Source organism: Mesocricetus auratus, unplaced genomic scaffold (genome assembly GCF_017639785.1).
Source record: "Mesocricetus auratus isolate SY011 unplaced genomic scaffold, BCM_Maur_2.0 Super-Scaffold_100019, whole genome shotgun sequence".
In the NCBI taxonomy this organism is placed as follows: Eukaryota; Metazoa; Chordata; class Mammalia; order Rodentia; family Cricetidae; genus Mesocricetus; species Mesocricetus auratus.
In genome coordinates, this window is record NW_024429200.1 from 1,267,102 (window position 1) to 1,286,711 (window position 19,610).

The 19,610-nt window shown below is 49.2% G+C and overlaps 1 protein-coding gene across 8 annotated transcripts in view; it reads left to right on the top strand.

Annotated features, from left to right (window-relative positions):
• The window catches only part of Dennd2a (DENN domain containing 2A), a 91,132-nt gene that overhangs the window by 11,835 nt on the left and 59,687 nt on the right, over window positions 1–19,610 (top strand). For all 8 annotated transcript variants that reach the window (XM_040728800.1, XM_040728799.1, XM_040728793.1 and 5 more), the window contains exon 2: window positions 18,191–18,284. The gene's annotated coding sequence lies outside the window, so the exon portion shown is untranslated. The remainder of the gene's footprint in view (window positions 1–18,190; window positions 18,285–19,610) is intronic.

Genomic DNA, 19,610 nt, shown 5'->3' on the forward strand with positions numbered 1-19,610 from the left:
GCAGTTCTGATTGTCTGGTGCCCACTTCCCATCTTTACCATAGTCTGGATGCTGCCCCCTCTCCTGAGACCCCATGCCATCCGATGAGCGAGGCCGTGCCATGGTGTACAGGAGGAGGTCAGAGGACAGTTTTGTTTATTTGTTTTTTCCTTCGACCTTTTCGTAGATTCCAGGGATCAAACTCGGGTCCTCTGGCTTCCAGCACCTTGCTTACTGAAATATCACTCCTAATGAACTTCTGAAAAGGGGGTCTTCACTGATCCCTGCCCCCTCCCCTCATTCAAAAAGTATTTATGTGTCATTCACAGCAGCCCAAGGCTGGCCTGAACAATAGTAGGGACATAAAAACAGTAAAACAAACTCAGTCGACAAACTTGAGCCTAGAATCCTAATTTCTTGGGAGGCTAGAGCAGGAGAATCTCTTGAATTACTAGCCTAGGCAACATAGGGAGATCCTGTCTGAACATGGGGAGCTGGGGAGGGCTGGAGAGGCGACCTGTGAGTTAGGAATGCTCGCTGCTCTCTCCGAGGCGACTCCTGAGTTAGGAATGCTCGCTGCTCTCTCCGAGGCAACTCGTGAGTTAGGAATGCTCGTTGCTCTCTCAGAGGACCTGAATCCAGTTTCCAGCACCCACATCAAGTGGCTCACAGCCGCTTTTGCCTTTTGCAGCAAGCTAATGTTCACAGATACACACAATTTTATTATTATTTTTGGTTTTGGTTTCTTTCAAGAGAGGGTTTCTCTGTGGCCTTGGCTGTCCTGTCACTCAATCTATAGACCAGGCTGGCCTTGAACTCACAGAGATCCCTCTGCCTCCAGAATGCTGGTATCAAAAAGGTCTGCACCACACTGAGCCTATACACACAATTTAAAGTAAAATATGTTTAGTAAGAAAAAAAGCTCTGCCGGGCAGTGGCGGCGCATGCCTTTAATCCCAGCACTAGGGAGGCAGAAGCAGGAGGATCTCTGTGAGTTTGGAGCCAGCCGGGTCTACAGAGCGAGTTCCAGGACAGGTTCCAGAACCACAGAGAAACCCTGTCTCGGAAAACCGAAACAAAGAAAGAAAGAAAACGTCCAGTGCCTGTGTTGGAAGGCCTAGACAAGCAGTGTGAAGCAGCTGAGTTCAGGGAGAAGAGGTAAGGGCAACCCCACGCGGATGGTCTCCCTGGAAGGCATCCCATCCATGCTCAGGTCTCAGCTTGGCGCCTCCAGAGCTCATTGCTCTGCCTACTCTGCATATTTCTCCTGATCAAGCCGCTCACACGTCAGCGTGTGCGCCTCATCCCAGGCCCTCCTCGTTCCCTGGGGTCGCAAACCTCTTCTGTCTCCTTCCTGTATCCTCACGGACATCCTAGCGTAGAAACCTTGCTGTTTCCAGACTCTGGAGCCCTCTGTTAAGGTTCTTTGTTTTGAGGCTTTCTTTATTGCCGAGGCTGGGCTCAAACTTGGTTTCTGAGCGCTGGGACTACGGATCCTTTCCTTCTCATCAGGCAGTGGTGTGGCTTCTATTGCTAATAACCCAGTACCAGAGACCGGGCTAGTTATAAAGAAAGGAGGTTTGTTTTGTCTTGGTTCTGGCCCAGGGTCAAGGGACATCATCTGGCAATGTCCTTTTTTTTTCCAGGACCCTGAAAGCGATTCAAGACATGGCTTTAGGTGAGGCCGGGAGCAGGGGACACCTAGCCAAAGCTGGCTTGTAAACTTAGGGGCTGTTAATAAGAGATTTTTCATGTTGTGGTTCTGGGGTTTGAACCCAAGGCCTCAAGCATGCTCAGCAGACATTGTACCACACATCTCTAGTGGGAACTGGGTTTTGTAGTAGACCCACTTTCTAGACACTTGGTGGCCCAGCCTGCTAATCATGTGAATGGATTCATTCATTCGTGAAGCCAGAGGCCTGATGAGCACCTGAGAGGTCCCTCGTGGTCTCAGGATGGGGGTTAAACGTCAGCACAGGCTTCGAAGGGCGCTGTGTGCAGATCATTGCCTCAGCCTGGTCTAGGAACTTGTCAGGTTCTGTCTCCCTTGAAGGCGGCTGTGGCTCTGAGAGCACTCACTGCCCTCCTCTGAGCTCTAGTTCCGTATTTACCACTGTGGTGATAAATTCAGCCCTTAGCTAGATTCACTGGGACTTTTTGATGTTGTTGTTAATGTATCTCTCACATTCCCTGGGCCTGGCCTTTCTTTTCTGTTTGTTTGCTTTTGGTGTGTGTGTGTGTGTGTGTGTGTTTTGTTTTGAGATGGGTTTCTCAGTGTAACTCTGGCTATTCTGGAACTCCCTCTGTAGGCCAGGCTGACCTCGAACTCAGGGATTATTCCCTTTGCCTCTGCCTCCACAGTGCTGGGATTAAAGGCATGTGCCACCACACCTGGCTTCCAGCTTGTCTTTTTTGCCTGAATAAGTAGTAACAGTTCTTTATTGCCTTGGCATTGTCTGTCACTAGGGCTCTCTCTAGTTACAGGGCAGAGATGAATTTGTAATGATGCGTTCCAGACAGTACAAATGCTGCCTTCTGCCAGGTGATTGAGTTTATTGGTCAATTTCAAGTCCACTCCTGCTGTCTCAGATTAGCTAAGAGAGATTGTAGGCGAAAGACTGTTTTTCCATATCTCAAAACGAAGCTAGTGAAAATGAACATACTTGCAGGCATTGTGCAACTTTTGAGTACAAGACACCAGGCAGAGATAGTAAACAGACAGACAAGGGCCTCAGCTCACCAGAAACTGGAAAATAGTGCTGGCTGGGGAGGCCAGGAGAGCAGGCTCGGCGACCCAGGGTGACGTTAGGCTGAGGCGTTAGCATGCCCTGGTGTCTTGCTCAGCCCCTGCAGTAACCCAAACTGACTTCCTCGGCTTATGTTGTCACCGTGGTCACTTGCTTGAGAGTTGTTGGAGGGTCGGGGATGGGTTTATATAGTGCTGGGGGTTGAACCCAGGGCCTTGTGGGTGCTAGGTAAATGCTCTACCACTGAACTACACCCCAGCCCCGTCTGAGGGTACTGTAGAGTTTCGTGGCACTTGGGAACGATGGGCCCTCTGAAGGGGGCAAAGGGCACAGTCCTGTCAGTTCAGGAGCGTTGCTTGTCAGGGTGAGGCTCATTTTCAGATCACAGCAGACGTCCGTTGGCGCTTTCCTCAGGACGTGCCCCGAACTGTGTGCTCCGCAGGTGCAATCTCTCTCCACCCTTTGCAAGGCCTCTCCAAGCAGCTGGTGACACCAAGAGGCTCGGGGAAGTCTCTGGCCCGTAGGCCTGCCGCTCTGGGGCTCACTGGAATCGGTGCCTGGGACCAGAACCATCCAAACCCTTCTGTTAGGCCGCATCTCCCACCGCTTCCCCCAGAACCTCGGGAGCAGCCAGGGGAGTGGCCCCGCTGGCTGCCTTGCGCTGGCTGTGTGGACGTCGTGGAAGATGACGTCTCCCTCTAAGATTGCTGTCTTTTGTCCACATGTGCTGGCCGCGCGCCAAGCCTGGAAACTCTCTGCTCATGGAAAGAAAGAACAGAAGCCAGCCAAAAAAAAAAAAAAGGGTGGGAAGAAGGCTGAGGGGGAGGAAAGGAAGAGAAGGACAGGAAGGGGAGGGGGGCGGCACAGCTGGAGCTGGGGTGGCTGCCAGGAATCAAGCGATGACCTCCAGGTGCCTTCCACTCAAGTGGCTGCTTGGTGGGGTGGTGTGAACATCGGAGCCCTGGGAGGCTCAGGCCCTGGGGCTCTCTGGGTGACCCGCAGCCCAGGACCAATGCGCAGGGTGGCCATTCCTCTTTGTTGCTGTTCAGTGAGGTCAGGCTAAGGCAAACATCAGGAAAGCCTGCAGAGAGAAAGAAATCCCAAATGACAGAGCGTGGCTGCCTGGGGGAGTGTAGGAGGCTGAGCAGGCTGTACCAGGGCATGGGCAGTGGACAAGGCACTGGCTGCTGGCTGCCTTGTGAAGTCGGTTCCGGAAGTCATCCAGCCCCTCGGGATCCAGGAGTGGAAGGCTCTACCCTACCCCACCCACAGACGTCTGGAATCCTGAGTCTGTCCACCTGTGTTCCTGCGGGCGCTGCCAAAGTTCAGCCCTCCAGACGTCTGTAAACGGGCAGTTAGTAGGTTTAGAGCGAAGACGGAATGAAACCCAGACGTGGTGGTGCACGCCCGTAGTCTCAGCACCTGAGAGGTATCCGGAGCTCAAAGTCACCCAAGACTACGTAGAGAAGAGACCAAGGTTGGCCTGGGTTCCACAGACCCCATCTCGTAACTGAGGAAGGGCCAGAGAGACGGCCACCACACCCCCCACTTAAAGAGCGCACGGTGAATCTTGCCTGGAAAGTAGTGCTCAAAGTGTGTGGTGGCTCACGCCTGTTATCCTAGCAGAGGCAGGTGGGTCTGTGAGTTCAAGGCCAGCCTGGTCTACATAGAGAGTTCCAGGCCAAGCCAAGCCTTCATAGTGAGACACTCCCTGTACCCACCCCCCCAAAAAACCCCAAAACATAGTAAGTTGTCAATCATTCTAGGTATCTGTTCATCATTGCAGCTTAGCTTGAGGTTAACGTAAACCTGGGGAGCCTTAAGTAAAAAGATACAAAGGAAACATAGCAGAGCAACTGTGAGGCACGTGTTGATCAAGCGTAGTTAAGTTTGTAATTGCCATGAAAAGTGAGGCAACCCGGGCGTTGGTGGCGCACGCCTTTAATCCCAGCAGTCGGGAGGCAGAGGCAGGCGGATCTCTGTGAGTTCAAGGCCGGGCTGGACCGACAGCCTACAGAGAAACCCTGTCTCATAAAAACCAAAAAAAAAAAAAAAAAAAAAAAAAGTGAGGCAAAGGAGGGAGAACTTTACCTGGGGTGACAAGAACGGGCTTTGTTGGAAACTGCCTTCCTGCCTGTCACCTCTGTCAAGTCAGAGGATAGTTATTTATTTGTTTGTTTAAATATGTTTCTTGTTTGTTTGTTTTTTTATGTACGAGTGAGTATGTTCTGTCTGCATGTATGGTAGTTTCGAGTCTCCGTGTGGGTGCTGGGAATTGAACTCAGGACCTCTGGAGGAGAGGCTGGTGCTTTTAACTGCTGAGCCATCTCTCCAGCCCCTAGCGGATATCTCTATATTCTTATAGCCTTGTGTTGAATGGGAAGGTTTTGGCGCGACTCGGGGTGGTGGCGGTGGTGCAGCATGCCTGTAATGCAAGCACTTGGAAGGAAGATGAGAAGTTCAAGTTCATCCTTGGCTACAAGTGAGTTCAGAGACCAGCCTATGATACAGGAGACCTTGTCAGCAGAGAACAGATGGACATGTGTGTATGAGAGGGGAGAAAGAGAGAGAGGAGAGAGAGAGAGACAGAGAGAGAGAGAATGAGAGAGAGAGAATGAGAGAGAGAGAGAGGAGAGAGAGAGAGACAGAGAGAGAGAGAGAGAGAGAGAGAGATCTCCGACAAGAGCATACAACTCATGAGGAAACCCCCATCCCTCTGAGCAGCTGTTGAGTCATCTGGAGAAAGGAGTAGGGAGGAGGTGGTGGGTGTAGATGAATTACGGCAGTAGCTTTGGGTGCTGCAGGGTCTCCAGCTCAGCAGAGAAGGCTAGGGAGACCCTGGCCAGTGTTGTCATTTCCAGACCCGACTTCCTGCCCCTCCCCTGTGTGCGTGTTTGGGAGCTTCTCCCTGGTGGGCTTTTCCAGCTTACTATGTCCCTCCCCACCCCCTCCCCCTCCCTTTCCTCTTAGCATTTCCTCACCAGACCGGGACTCTTCAGGAGCACAGTCGTTTACAGGCTGGGTTCCCAGTGACCCTCTGGGTCACGAGGAGAGAGCTGCTGAGGCCAGCAGGAGGATGTGGCAGGCTGGGTCAGCCAGTGTAGGCGTCACTCCCAACAGGGTCCTGGGAGAAGGGGCTCGGCACTTCCTGGAGCCAAATGACTCCATAAATAGAAGGATGGGAAAAGTGGGAACAGACTTGGGCATCCTCTCCCTCCCAGCTGCTCTGTCTTCTGGTCCTGAGTCTGTAGCCTCTTGTGGATGTCTTTCATTCATATGTGCCCCTGCCAGGTGGGGGGTGAGGGGTGTGTGTGCAGCCGAGGAAGCCACTCCTACTGTGTGGTCATTATCTCCAGTGGCCATTTGTTAGACTGTATCTTGGGATACACTCATGTTTGGTGTTTTGTTTTGCTAGGACGGAGTGGTAGGCTGCTGCTGCTGCTGCTGGTGGTGGGGTGCGGTTGGTATTGTGACCGAAACAAACAGTACACACCATCGAGTACGGTGGCGTCCTTACTGCGTCCAAGGGCCCGCCGCATCCTCCCTTTTAATTAACTCCTTCCTGGGTCCTCAGAAAGCCTCGGGTCTTGTGCTGTCTGGCCTCCCGAGATGACAGACATTCCCAGTCCCTCCAGTGTCCTGAGAAACCAGCCTCACCAAGGAAAAGGGGCTTCCTGAGTCAGCGCTGAAGGCAATCAGCTTGCACCCCGTCTGCTGGAGGCAAAGTGGTGCCTAGGTGCTCAGCTGTCTGTAAGGAGCCCAGTGAATGCAGGTTCCCATTTAAGACTCTCTCTCCTTCCCTTTTCACTTTGGAAAATAAGGTGCATATGTACTGGGCATAAATAACGTTGAGTGTTAGTAGGTCCCTTGTGTTGTTCAAAGATGAAGCTGTCTCGTAGAACCCGTGGGCAGGGATGCAGACTGTCTCGAGGAGGGATGGAACCAGGAGGTACACAGCCACCCTGCTATTATCATTCTTCCCCCCTCTCCCCCCAGGGAGGGGAAACAGCTGCCTCACAGCAACCGATTCCTGTTCCAGACACAGGGAAGTTGGCCCAGCTTCCCTAAAGTGGGATCCGATTGGCCAAACACGAGTCCTCCCTTAGAACCAATTAGCCCTGGCCTGGCGTGGGGCAGGGCAGAGTCTCTGTCCTAAATACTGCTGCCAGCGACCTTGAGAACGGTGTTTCAAGGCGGGGCAAGATCTTGATTCCTTGCAAGGTAAGCTGGCTGTGCATTGTCTAAGACCTAACCTACCACCTGCGAGTGGCTTCTTGAAGCGTAGCGTTCGTGGCACTTGACTTTTGTGTTCCCCAGAATCTTAGTCCTAACGTCCACTCACTGAGCACTTGGACGTAAACAGAAGGTGACCATGTGGGGGAGATGCAGGTCTTCTAAGGGTTAGAGATGCTGTTCATCCGCCGTGCGCCTCTTCCGTGAACCGAAATCAACTTCCTGTTAGGAGCAGTTCGGCTCTGGGCTGGGCTTGAGGCTTGTCTTCTGACTTCCAGGGGGAAAAAAAACCGAAAAACTAAACAACAAAAACAAAAAACAACGGCGCTTTTTCTGAGATGTAGTTCCCATAGAAGATACATTCATCATTTAGTAGGTGTATAATTTCATGGATTTCTGTTTGTTTTGTTTGTTTGTTTGTGTTCATTTGTTCCACTATCACAGTTTGAGGACAAATTGGCCCTGTAAGTGAAACCTGTGTCCAGCATGTCCCTCAGCCACCGAGCCTCGAGGAGCTCTGTCTGAGTGACCCCTCAGCTGTATGGACTGGCCTGTTGTGGACATTTCTAACACATTAAATTATACAATATGTGGGCTTAAAAAAAAGATTCGTTAAATTTTATTTTGTTTTATTGAATTTAGTGTGTGTGTGTGTGTGTGTGTGCCAGTGGGTGCCTGTGGAGTGCAGACTTGCTGGGTCCGCCCTCCAGGACTGGAATAACAGGTGGTTGTGAGCGCTGGGCGCTGGGAACCAAACTCAGGTCATCTGCAAGAGCCGTGCGTGTTCTCAGCCATTGATCCAGACCAGAACCCACCCAGACTCACATTTACTGTACTTTATATTGTGTGTCTGTGTCTGTGTGTGGCCATGTTCTTGTGGGTGCTGGAGTTAGGTGGTTGTTAGCCACCCTACCTGGGCGCTGGGAACCAAACTCAGGGGATCCTCTCCAAGAACAGTAGGTGCTCTTCACTGCTGAGCCACCTCTCCAGCCCCAGTATGTGGAATTTCCAGGTTCATCCATGATGTAGCATGCGTCTGTACATCAGTTCTTTTACGCCCGAGTAATATTCCACTATATGGATAGACCACATCATTTAGCCATTCATCAACTGATGGTCATTGAGTGTTGTTTGATGTTTTTATTTATTTATTTTGCTTTCTTGACATTACACGGACCGGCATTCCAAACATTCCTATGGAATATATAAGGGCATAGTTTTTTTTTTATTTTCAGGGCGTGAGTTATTTCTGTTTTTATGTTTGCGCTTTGAGAAGTGCCTGGCAGACTATCACTGTTAATTTCCTCACCCTGACCATCCTAGAAGGTCATGAATGAAAGCTATTTCCTGCTCATTGCCCTTAGAAGCAGGTCAAGCTGCCCCAAAGAGCCTGACCCTATGGAGTTCACAAGGTTTCTTTCACCAGGGGGTCCTGGCAGAGCCCCAGATTCTTGAATCGTGCCTTAAAGAGGTGATGATCCCATGTGATTCTTGTTTCGGGTGTCTAAGGAACAGATACCAAGGCTTAAAGGGTGAAATTCGGGATTTGGACTAGGGAGAGCTGACAGGGTTGATAATGGCCAAGCCTCTGACCCTTGACCTCACTTTTAAAGTGAGGCCAATGACTGCATCTCAGAGTGGATGAACATCTGGTTCTTCAGAGGCTACTGTCAACCCCCAGGCTGAGGCGCCGTTGTGAAACTGTTCTTGCCTGCTGCTGCTAGTTTTCTGGCCGAGAATGACCTAAGTTATCCGCAGAAGTTCCTCGGGGCTGAAGGAGCATCCAGTTCTACAGCTACCTTTTCTCTGGGTACTGGAGGTTGAAGCCAGGACCCCAGGAGTGCCAAGTGGGTTCTACCACCACCGACTGGCAGCCCCAACCCCCGGGGCGACTGTAATTGACCACTGTTGAGCTGAACCGCTCAAGTGTCCAGTAACACATGAAAACGTCCGCCTTGGTGTCGTGCTTGTTCAGGCAGCCATGTTGCTGAGACTTCACGGTCAGGGGTTAAATGTCACCGCACACCTGTCCCTGTGACCTCTACAGTCTTTCTGTGTCCTCTCCCTCTCCGACCCCTGAGCCTCCTCAGGCGCAGGACGTGCGCTGCGGATGCGTCAGTTGGCACTGGCTGACACGGAAACGGGAAATCTCGTGGGGCCTCAGCCCTAGACAGAGAGACAGCTAAGCTAGTTAGCGCCCAACACCAAGCCCCACAGGTCTTTTTGCTTTGTTTTACTGCTTTCCTAGCTCTCCTTGCATTTTGGAGTAATCCTCACCTGCTCAGCATCCACGCGGAGGGCCTGATGGGAGGTGGTGGATGTGATGGGGACGGGGTTGCCTCATAGAGATGGGTGTTCTGCCTTCAGTAAACTGGTTTTGTAAGGTCGTTTTCTTTCATCGTGTTCAGGATCACTGGAGCTTCCGGTGACTGGATAGCAACTGTTTTCTTGGAACCTCCAACAGAGCATTTAACACACCTCTTAGTAGAGTGTGAGTGTGAGTGTGAGTGTGTGTGTGTGTGTGTGTGGTGTATGCTCACGTGTATGTATGGGTGTGTACCTCTTAGCAGAGTGTGAGTGTGTGTGTGTATGCTCACGTGTATGTATGGGTGTGTACCTGTGCATATCCGAGAGCCCGGTCATCCTCCTGTCCCCATCAGCACAGGCATTGAAGACGAATTCAAGGCCATGCATTATTAAATGGGGATACAAACTCAGGTCTTTATGATGCAGAAAATGAATCATGGTCTTCTACAATACAATTTACTTTATAATGTCCCATTGAATAGATATATTATTTAACATTAGAGTTGTTTTTAAAACGATTTACTTTATAATGTCCCATTAAATAGATCTATTATTTAGCATTAGAGTTGTTTTTAGTTTTTCAGTATTATAATAGCTATAAACATAATGCATACATTTTTTCTGTCTTTAGAATTATGCCTTAGGATGGATTCCCAAAGTATAGAAATATACAATTATAGAACTATAAAAAGACAGATCCATTAAGAATGTAGTCCTTTCCCCTGACTCCCTTTAAAAAAACATTTTATTACTTCTGGTTTTGTGTGAGTGCATGTGTGAGTGCATGTGCAAACATGTACATGTGAGTTCAGGCGAGCATTGGAGCCGCAGGCTCAGATCCCTCCTGGAGCTGGAGTTACAGGTGGTTTTGAGCTGCCCGTCATGGACGCTGGGACCTGAACTTGAGCTGAGCGGCTCCCTCCAGCCCCATCCCATCTGAGACAAGGTTTCACTGTGTGGCCCCAGACTCACAGGGGTCCTCCTGCCTCTGCCTCCTGGGCACTGAGACTGAAGACTCGTACCCAGCTCTCGCTGCAGCGCTCTTAATGAGCAATTGTTGCCAGGCTCAGTGTGTTACAGATGTAAAGGATGAGGTTAACAATAGTAACTAGTACAGTAACTAGCCGTAAAAGAGGGCAACACAATAACCTCGGTCATAAGGATGTGTGAACTAACTCTCATTTAAGCTTGCTGTCACACTCGCCCCTCTTCTTCTGAGGATGAATGAGGCTGCAGGGTCCCTGTGAAGGAGGAGAGCGGATGAGGTGGGCAATCTGTAGTATCAGGGTCGCTGTCTAAGGGCCTGAACACAAGCTCTGTGACGTCATGACTGACGATGTCTTGGCAGCCACTGTGCCTACTCTGTGACACCACAAGCATCTGCTGGAGTGAGGAGTGACCCCCATCTGGGTGATGGGGGCAGGGCAGCGTGAGGCTTCCTCACAGTGCTCAGAATAGCACACATGTAAAACTTGCAAGTCAGCTGTGTGTGCGTGTGGTGGCGCACGCCTTTAGCCCCAGCACTCTGTGAGTTCGAGGCCAGCCTGGTCTACGTAGCGAGTTCCAAGGCAGCCAGAGATACATAGTGAGACCATGTTTTGGGAAAAAAACCAAAGGAACAAAAAAAAAATTACAAACCTTTTCCACCTATCAGTTTTCATTTAATATTTAGATTAATTTCCTACCGCTGGCCACAGGTAACTGAAGCCATGGGTGAGGACAGACTGAAGGTATGTAGCCTCAGACACACGGGCCATATAAAAGGAGCACTGGCTTGCACTTCAAGCACAGCTGGGTTCCTGGTTCCATCACTTTACGAAATTTAAACAAGTGGCTGAACTCTTGGAAATTCATTTCCTCATCAGCTAAATGATGGGGCATTGATTTCTGCAGAAATTAGCCATAAAAAGTATCTCTGTAGTAGCTGGGAACAGAGAGAAGTAAGAACAATTTAGATATCTGGCAGTTTAACGAAGTTAGAACCCGATTCTTACCAGTTTGGTAACCTTCAGTATACAAAAGAAACAAAAGGAAGTGTACTTTTGATTTAGAAATTCTATGTGCATTTTATTTTATGTGCATGGGCATTTTGTCTGATGACATTGCTAATGAAAGAATGAAACATGATTGTGTGCATAGGTGTGTATGTGTGTACACCACATGTGTATCTGGTGCTCTTGGAGGCCAGATGAGGGCATCAGATCCCTTAGGACTGAAGTTAAAGACAGTTGGGAGCCTCCATGGGTGCTAGGAATCAAATCCAGGTCGTCTGGAAGAGCAGCCAGTGCTCTTAACCCTGAGTTTTCTCATCAGCCCTGTACTACTTTTTTTTCTTAACGATTTATTTATTTATTTTATATGCATTGATGTTTTGCCTGCATGTATGTCTGTGTGAGGTGTCAGATCCCCTGGAACTGGAGTTAGAGATGGTTTTGAGCTTTCATGTGGAGGCTGGGAATTAAACCTGGGTCCTCTGAAAGAGCATCCAGTGTTCTTAACTACTGAGCCATCTCTCCAGCCCCCCTTATACTACGTTTTATTCAAAAACAAATAAAACAGAAGTTGGGCAGAGAGCTCCGTGTGGAGCGCATGCTCAATATTAAGTCAATCCCTGGCTTCAATCCCCAGCACACAGAGAAATCTGAATTAAGACTATGAAGTTGCCGGGTGGTGGTGGCGCACACCTTTAATCCCAGCACTCGGGAGGCAGAGGCAGGTGGATCTCTGTGAGTTCGAGGCCAGCCTGGTCTACAGAGTGAGTTCCAGGACAGCCTCCAAAGCCACAGAGAACCCTGTCTCGAAAAACCAAAAAAAAAAAAAAAAAAAAAAAAAAAAAAAGACTATGAAGTTGCCAGGCGATGGTGGCGCACACCTTTAACCCCAGCACTTGGGAGGCAGAGGCAGGTGGATGTCTGTGAGTTTGAGGCCAAGCTGGTCTACAGAGCTAATTCCAGGACATCCAGGGCTGTTACACAGAGAAACCCTGTCTCAAAGAATAAAAACAAAACAAAAAGACTATGAAACCACATTTCAGCATATTGCATAGTTCATACTTTTTACATTCTTTGTTCATAAGGAATCTTATGTAGCCCAGGTTAGCATCAAAGCCGTTGGGTAGCTGAGGCAATCCTTGACTTCCTGATTCTCCTACCCCCGCCTCACAAATTCTGGAATTACGAGTTGTGACTCCAGTGCCCAGTTCTGTAGCTTCTGCTGTAGTTATTATGACAAACACACACTGACTTCATCAGAGCCAACACTAGCAGTTAGGGACCTTAAGGGGGACTGGTATCATAAACCTTCTGCACACTGTAACTTAGTGTCCCTGTGCAAGGAGCCCGTGGGAGTATCATCCTGGAATGGTGAGCCGGAAACGTTTCCACGTTTCCAATGAAAGAGGAAAATGAAGCATGACTTCCATATATCTACCCTCCTCCCCTGTCCCTAAGGTGACTGAGGATGGAAATAATGCTGAAAAAGGAGGTCTAGTCTTTTTATTAAATATACTTACAAGCTAAACAGGGATAGAAGCTCTGGGAACGTGGCTAGCTTCTGAGAGAGTGCTTTATCTTTCTCTTAAATACCTGTTCTATGTACCATTGTCCACGCCCTCTTTTGGGAGTGGGCAGTATTTTGGGCTCACCCCTACAGTGGCCAAATGCGTCTCTATGTAAGAATATTCTGCAGATGTGAGAAAACCCTCCCTGCATTTAGGAAAAAGAGGTGACATTTCGATCTGCTTGTGGTTTCGTCAGCACAAAATGTGGTCCAGTTTGCATTCTCAGGCTGAGCTAGCCTTAGCTCCTAGGGGCTTTATCATATGTCAGACCAATGGGTGTCAGTTAGGAAAATAGCAATGAGATGGCTCAAAGAGAATTTTGTCGGTGAGTGAGCATTCATAGCCACGGGCAGTCTTGATGGGGCTCGGGTTACAGTCCTGACCTGAAAGGAGCCAGTATGGGGAACCCTGACCCTCCATTACTGTAGCAAGTTCCTCAGAGAGCAAGTGTTTAAAGAGAAAAGCTTTATTAAGAGGTGACAGTCCACCGGGCATTGGTGGCTCACGCCTTAATCCCAGCACTCAGGAGGCAGAGGCAGGCAGATGTCTTGTAAGTTTGAGGCCAGCCTGGTTTGCAGAGTAAGTTCCAGGACAGCCTCCAAAACGATACAGAGAAGCCTGGTCTCCAAAAAAAAAAGTTACAAAAAGAGGTGACAGTCCACAATCAGTGGATGTGGTGGCACATACCAACAATCCTTGCACTGGGGGGGTGGAGGCAGGAGGATAGAAGTTTGGGGTAAGCTTTTCCTGTCTCAGAAACAAAACAAGGGCTAGAAAGACGACCTGAATTCGACCCCCTGGACCCCGATGGTGGAAGGAGAAGACCAACTCCCAAAAGTTGTCCTCTGGTCTCCACATAGTTACTGTGCTACACACACACACACCCGTGCATACACTAAATAAATTTAAATTTTAAAACCATGTACATTTAGTACTGACAGATGTAGCTCTTTCTCCCCAAATATCTCTGAGCCATGGTTGTATCGGAAACTTTGATTTTTCGAGACAGGGTTTCTCTGTGTAACAGCTCTGAACGCCCTGGAACTCACTCTGTAGACCAGACTGGCCTTGAACTCACAGAGATCCGCCTGCCTCTGCCTCCCGAGTGCTGGGATTAAAGGTGTGCACCACCACCGCCCAGCTAGCTGTATTGGAAACTCATGCAGATATTGTGCTGCAGAAATAATATACCAGTTTAGGACCAGGAGACGCACCTGCTTTCCTACTGGATTCCTTATTCCCACTCAACCATGCATACCTAATTAACTATATTTTCAACTATCTGACCTTACGAGTATTTTACCTGCATGCATCTCTGTGCAACACCTTTGTGGCTGGCATCCATAGAGGCCAACAAGGTGTTCAGTCCCGTGGAACTGGGGTTACAGGCGGTCATAAAGCCATCTTGTGGGTGTTGGGAACGGAAATGGGGTCCTCTGGAAGAGCAGCCAGGGTTCTTCAGCAGAGCCGCTGCTCCAGCTCCAGGTGAGACATCTCACAGACACCTGTAAATCCAGCTTCTGAAAATCGGATGCCCCCAGCCTCTGTAGACACTGGCACTCACATGTGCACGCATGCAGGCATGCATGTGCGTGCGGAAAAAAAAGTAAATCTTAAGAAAAAGAATATGCTGGATGATGAGATTCAGAGGCACCTTATTTAAGTCAGAAATGAATAATTAGTGCCCAAGCAGACATGCTTCCCTGGTCCCTGCGGAGAAAAGAGAGGCAGGCTGGGGTGAACTACAGGAACAGCCACGGTCCTAAAAGGCTCCCCTCCTCTGGAGGCACAGACTGGGGCTGGTATGCTTCAAGGAACTGAAAATAATGCTTTCAAAATACAACAGTGGGGAAAAATAAAATTAATTAAAAACCAGCAAAACAAAAACTGCAACAGTGGGCTTGAGAGGTGGCGACTGAGCACGCTTGCAGAGGCCACGGGTGGTTCCAGCACCGTGCAGCATTTACACAAGTGATTGTGTAACCATCCGGCTCCCTCTTCCGGCCTCTGTAGGCTCCGGGCATGCTCGGTACAGACATACAAGCAGGCGAAACACCCAAACATAGACAAGTAAGTAAGACCCTTAAAAAAATGATATGAACCCTCATGTATGTGTCTTCTTGCTTCAAATTTTTATAGACCATTTTAGGACTATTAAGATTTTTAATAACTGGAGACGGTGGTGGTACACTTCTGTAATCCCAGTTTGAGGCAGAATTACCAGAATTTCTAAGTCAGCTGCGCACGCGCATGTGTGCATGCACACGCATGAACACACACACCCTGTTTCAAAAAACAAAAATAGTAATAATTAAACCCATCTGGTTAATAGGAAGCTCTGCTTTTATAGAAGACAGCTGGGTGAGGAAATGTGGTGTTAATATTCTTTCATTATACCTCTTGGTCAGCAGGCTGAATCACAAGGCCAAGTTTCCCGAGGGGAAATAAGCCCTCAATTGTGTGAAAAATCACCTAAATACTATTATTTATCATATTAGACTGTGAACGGGCCCACAGATAGGGTTTTGGCGCATCAGAGATGTCCCCAGGTTCTCTGGAAGATAACTCCCAGTACACCACAGTTTGGGAAATAGATGGTCTCCCAGACCTGTAAAGTGACAGCAAAACTTATGTGTACCAAGTACTCCCAAATGAGGCTAGACTTGTCATTTGTCAATTATTTTACTCTTTTAAGATTGATCTTTGTGAGACCAGGCAGTGGTGGTGCACGCCTTTAATCCCAGCACTCGGGAGGCAGAGGCAGGCGGATCTCAGTGAATTCGAGGCCAGCCTGGTCTACAGAGTGAGTTCCAGGACAGCCTCCAAAACAATACAGAGAAACCCTGTCTCGAAAAACCAAAAAACAAAAACAAAAACAAAAAAAAACAAAAAAAAAACGTGTGTGTGTGTGTGTGTCTGTGTGTGTGAGAGGCACGTGTGTTGCAGCATGACTGCGGAGGTCAGAGGACAGACTGTGAGTCACTTTTCTCTTCCCATGTGGGTTCTGATGACTGCGCTGAAACTTCCAGGCGTGGCAGCAAGTACCTTTACCCACTGATAGTCTCACCAGCATATTCTAATCATCGGGGGTCAAAAGCAAAACAAGACAAACAGAAAAACAAAGGAGAGCCCCATATTCCATACCCCCACGAACTGAGGATCCCAGTGGGTGTTGCTGAGTGTGAGTGTCTTCTATACCCCCTGACTTGCGGCCCCGAATATACCATTTTCTGGTCCCCTGGAGCCTGGGGTTTTAGTACAACGGAGTCATTACCTGATGGAAAGTGAGTTCACTTAGTGTGTGTTTGAGCACGCCCCCCATAGGATGGTCCTGGTGCCTCTGCTTCCTCGGGGCAATGGGGAATGCTCTCCTTTGGGTGGAGAGCTGCTGCAGGGGTCTGACTGCAGCCCAGGCACTGTCCTGGTGCGCTCCTCAAGGAAGGGGTCAGAGCCTTACTCAGCTCCATGTCCCCTAGACCACCCTGCACACACAGCTCGGCCCAAGTCCCAAAGAAGACTGAAAGATGGAGAGCTGCGCTCACATGGAAGAAGGTTGCTTGGTGGGGAGTTTGGTCTGTAGAGAGCGTGTGTGTGTGTGTGTGTGTGTGTGTGTGTGTGTGTGTGTGTGTGTGTGACAGGGTGAAGACTGGCTGCCCTCCCCTCCCCCACGTCCCCTGTCCCCTGCGGCCGTCTGCCAGAAGAGGACAGAAAGGCAGTGTCTGTGGGCCCAGCCACATGGAGAGGCTCCAAATGCTTCAGCTGTGTGTTGTGAGAGGGACAATGAGTCCCTTCCTGTCCCCGAAAGGCCTTTCAGGGCTCCCCTCCACCTCGGGATGGGTGGGCCCAAGCGCCTGGCGTTATTGGAGAACTGGGCTCGGTTACACCACAGATTTATTCCAGAATGTATGGTGCTGGGTTGCTGGCTGTAAAGTAATAGCTAGGCTCCTGGGCAGCCGGCGCTCCAGCCCTTCCCGAACACACCAAGCATGGGAGGCTCCATCTGCCCCAGGCATTGTCCAGCTCATGGGTCCCTCCCTGCCTTCTTCCTCTTAAAAAGAATTTTCTTATACATCTGTTTGTGTGTGCGTGCATGCATTTCATGTAGAGGTCAAAGGACAACTGGTAGGAGTTGGTTCATCTTTCTAGACGTGGGTTCCGGAAATTTAATTCAGGTCTCCAGGTTGGTGGCAAGCACCTTTACCCCGAGACATCTCGCCTGACCACGGATGTCTTCCTCTTTATAATGTGTGGTCCATGAGTGCTGTGTTTCACACATTCTTTATGGGGTTTTTTGTTTTGGTTTTCTGAGACAGGGTTTCTCTGTGGCTTTGGAGGCTGAGGCCGTCCTGGAACTCTCGCTGTAGACCAGGCTGATTTTGAACTCACAGAGATCCGCCTGCCTCTGCCTCCCGAGTGCTGGGATTAAAGGCGTGTGCCACCACCTCCCGGCCGTTCTTTTTGTTTTAATTAATTAAATTTGCGTACTTATTTATTGTCTTAGTCGCTGTTCTATTGCTGTAACAGAGGGTTTCACTGTGTAGCCCTGACTGTCCTGGAACTTGCTCCATAGACCAGACTGGCTTCAAACTCACAGAGATCCTCCTGCCTCTGCCTCCCAAGTACTGGAATTAAAGGTGTGCGCCGCCGCCACTGCCACCGCCACTGCCGCTGCCACTGCCGCCACCACCTGGCTATGACCAACTCTTATGAAGGAAAGCATTTAATTAGGGGCTTGTTTATAGTTTCAGAGACTTAGGCCAGTCACAGTCATCATGGAGTGTGGTGACATGAGTGATTCAAGCACAATGGCTGAGAACTTTACATCCTGTCCCCAGGCAGCAGCCTGAGAGAGAGAGACTCTGAGCCTGGCTTGGGCTTTTGAAACCTTAAAGCCAACCCCAGCAGCACACTCCTCCAACAAGGACGTGCCTCCGGATCCTCCCAAGCAGTCCACCAGCTGGGAACTAACACGCAATGTGTGAGCCTCTGGGGGTCATTCTCATTCAGATCCCCACAGTTAATGCCCCTGGCCTTCCCTTCCCGGTACCTAATGTCTATAAACATGTCTTAGAAAAGAGCCCTTTGATTTCTTTGGGGAAGTTCTGAACCAAGACTTAGAACATCCACACTGTTGCCTGGCAGGTTTATTAACCTTGAAGAAAGGGTAGAAATCTTGGAAGCCCGGGGAGATCATACGACATGGTTCCCCCCGGGGCAGGGTGTCTCAACGGCGTCTTCTTTCCACCTCCAACCCTGGGTGGAATTTCCTAGAGATAAACAGTGCGGAATGGGGACCGGATACCTGCTTCCTTCTGAGGGAAGTGGCCTGTGTGACTTGCTGAGTTGTGTATCCCTGTCCCTCTAGGCCACCTGGAGCCTCTCTCGATGCTGACATGGTGACGGCAGAGCCACAGGCAGCCACGGCCGAACCGGAGCTCCGACTACAGATTGGCTCACAGGTGAGAGCCTCCCTTTGCCTGCACCCTGAAAAGTGGGGGGGGAGGGTGAGCAACCTTCTCAGCCCCCTTCCTTTCTCCCTAAGAACGGAGGACTTGCATAGCCTGTCACCTCCTTCACGAAGGGCTGTCACTTTCCTGAGTATCTCCTTGAACTGCCTTCCCTGGAGACTGGAGTCAAAAGTGGTTGAACAGGTCTGGATGTGGCCCAGTGAGCGTTGTCAATCTCTCTTTGTGCCTTCCATTCCAACAGTTGTGGAGACAGTTACCTTTCACCCCTTAGTTGGCCTCAGGATGTACAGCAAGTTCTTCCAAAAAGCGAGCCTCTCTTCCTCAGGTACTGCTAGTCATCCCAGGTGTTTGGGATCTTAAAATGACTACTGAGATGGTCACAGTTGCCATCAGTTTGAATATATATATATATATATATATATATATATATATATATATATTAAATGCATTATGTATTGGCAACCTACCATATTCCAGGAACAATAAGCAAAGCCACTTTGGCTTCTGTACCCAGAAAGCTTCAGTCTAAAGAAGGGAGATAGTATTCCATCTTTTAGAAGAAGAAGAAAATAGAGGGATACAGATATAGCTCAGTGGTAGGGCCCACCCAGCATGCTCAAATCCCTGGGTTCAGTCTCTACAATGAGAAAAGCAAAATGTAGTAAGGACTCAAGCCTAAGTCCTCTGGCTCCAAAGGTCATGCATTTAATTTACTGTTCAGTGTTGTCTGGTAGCAAACATGACTGAGTGATTTGCACTGCCGTCAGTTTTCAGCAGCATTCATAATCAGGAAGGTCACGTTTTTACACACCTGTCCTCTTCGTCCATCTTGTCATGAGAGAAGAAACTGTAAGTTCTGTCTGCTCAGCTCTCAGGAAGATAGTAATGGACTGCGAGTCTCCCTAAAATTTAAATTCATGCTACTGCCTTGAGGACAATTAAAACCATTTTTTTTCAGGGATGGAGAGGTAGCTCAGAGATTAAGGGCTCTTAAGTCTCTTATAGAAGACTCGAGTTCAGCTCCCAGCACCCACATGGCAGCTCACGACTATCTGAAACTCCAGTACCAAGGGGGTCAGCACCCTCTTCTGGTCTCTGTGGACACCAGGCATGCATTGGTACACATACATATATGTAGCCAAACACGCATGCATCAATTAAAAATAAAATAAATGCTATTTTTTTTCCTTTGTAGGCACTCTTACGAACCCTAATTGTTGTTTTCAAAAAAGCAATTCTGTTTTGATAGCCATGGAAAGTGTGCTTGCGTTCTCACGTTTAAAATTTATACTGTGCAACCAAGAACAGCAGCATAAT